Source organism: Ailuropoda melanoleuca, chromosome 5 (assembly GCF_002007445.2).
Source record: "Ailuropoda melanoleuca isolate Jingjing chromosome 5, ASM200744v2, whole genome shotgun sequence".
Taxonomy (NCBI): domain Eukaryota; kingdom Metazoa; phylum Chordata; class Mammalia; order Carnivora; family Ursidae; genus Ailuropoda; species Ailuropoda melanoleuca.
Window position 1 is genome coordinate 17,837,819 of NC_048222.1, and position 2,326 is coordinate 17,840,144.

The window sequence follows — 2,326 nt, forward strand, 5'->3', positions numbered from 1 at the left end:
CAATGGAATCCTCCTCATCATCTAGATTCGGCCTTTTACATTTTTTTAAGATTTTATTTATTCATTTGAAAGAGAGCGAGAGCACAAGCTGGGTGAAGGGCAGAGGGAGAAGCAGACTCCCTGCTGAGCAGAAAGCCCTGATTCAGGGCTCGATCCCAGGACTCCGGGATCATGACCCAAGCCCAGCCGAAGGCAGATGCTTAACCAACTGAGCCACCCAGGCGCCCCTAGGTTCTCCCTTTCAGAGGAAGCTTTCATAAGCTTTCATAAGTCGTGCCATCCAATATTTTACTTTTTCTGGATTCCCATACTACTGTCCTAGCACCCATTTGGTATTTCATCATTCATTTACCAAATATTTACCAAGTGCAGACTGTGTACCAAGCACTGTGTTCTAGACGATGGCACTACAGCTGTGGATGAGACAAAAATCTCTGGCCTCATAAACCAAACATTTGAGTAGGGAAAGATAGGTGCAGGAGGCACAAACAACAAATATATGCGACTCTATCATAACTGTTAGGAAGACAAGAAATGTAGGATGAGGACGGTGTCTGGGTGTAGAGGGGTTGCCGCTCCTAGATAGGGTAGTCAGGAAAAAAACTGCCTGACCAGGTTACCTTTGAGCAGTGATCTGAAGAAAGTGAAGAAGCACATCCTGTGGGTATCTGAAAGAGGAGTGGTCTGTGCAGATGGAACGTTCAGTTAGAGCACTGGCACTTAGTGTTCTTGGAGAGGGGTAGATGGGCTCTGAAGAGTAGCCGTAGAAAGCTGTAGCCTTCAGATCAAGTTCTTACTTAGAAGCCGTGGTAAGGGTTTTGAACTTTAATCAGAGTAAAACAGTAAGCCATTAAAGCATTCTGAGCAGAGGAATGGTGCATTCCGTCACAAGTTCTAAAAGGATCATTCTGGCTGCTGAGTGGAAATTCGAAGCTGAGAAATAAAGGGGAGATAGAAAGACCTGTCAGAAGGCTACCATAACTGTCCAGGCAAGAGTAGATGGTACCCTATGACACCTCTTATACAGTAAGCTGTTTTATACAGACATTTACCTTTTCTTGAGTATCTGTAACTCCTTGAGGGCAAGGAGCCCATACTTGTAATTCATGGATTATGTGTATGACCCATGTGTATGCCCACTTAATAGGTACTCAATAAATGTTGCCTAAATGCTTTTAAATCCACATTATTCAGGTAACAGTATGGCATCATTAAAGGTTTTGTCATTTACTGTTTCTTTGGGAAATTAAAATTCTCTAAGTCTTAATTTCACCATTTATAAAATGCTGGTAACACTGATCTTATACAAGGTTGTTAAGGATTAAATAAAAAAGCCTATCAGGACTCACCACTTATAGTAGGCATTATCTGCTACTCTTTCATATAAACCCGCACACCCAATAGAAAATACAAGTGCTGCCCTTTCTGTGTAATCCCTGTGAAATTTTAAAACCTATGCATAACTGACTGGATTCTAACATATGTATATTAATCCAGTTCATCGCTTTCTGGGTATCTAAATCATGCACTCAGAAATGTTCTGGCTTCCTTACAGTAATCTTTGCCTTCCGTGTCATTTTATTGTTACCTAAAAATATCGCAGCTATCCCGTTTTGGTGTTTGTCAATACATCTCAGCGAGTGTAGATGTAACCCTAAACGCAGGATAAATGTTTAGTTTTGATAGCTGGTACAGCTACGGGATTTACATTCTGAGCAGTAAGTGGCACTGTCGGAACAATGCTGGGAACATACGTGTCACGTTGCAAGGCCTGGGGTTGCTGTAGCTACAAGGTGAATTATAACGTCAGAAGCAACCCAAGAGCGCCTTCAATCCACCTTCACCAGAAAGCAGGCGCAAGTCAAGCAAGAGCATAAAACCGGAGACAGGTAGGGTGACTATACCCAACTCATTTGAATCAAGAAGAGGGAAGAGGGAACTCCAGGGTTTCTAAATGCAGGTTCCAACATTCTCCACTAGGCTTCCATCTCAAATTTCAGCGCAGGGCCATTGCAGTGGAAGTGGTCTCCTGCGTGGTGGCCCACAGGGTGGAGGGGCCCCGGGGAGTACCAGGCCGCAGCAACCCGGGAGGCTGCAGAGGCTCGGAGACCAGCAACAAACGAACACGGATCGGAGGATGAGAACTCTCGACCAGATCCGCGCTCGCCGCTCGTACGCCATTTTTGTGGGCGCAGAAGCGCACCCCTCGCACCGCCAAGCTTACTTTGCGCTCTTCCCGCGTTCGGAAGAGGAGAGAGCATGCGCGAGAGATAAACGCGCTCTCGCTGCCAGATGGCCTTAAGCCGACGAGGGGGCGGGACCGCGC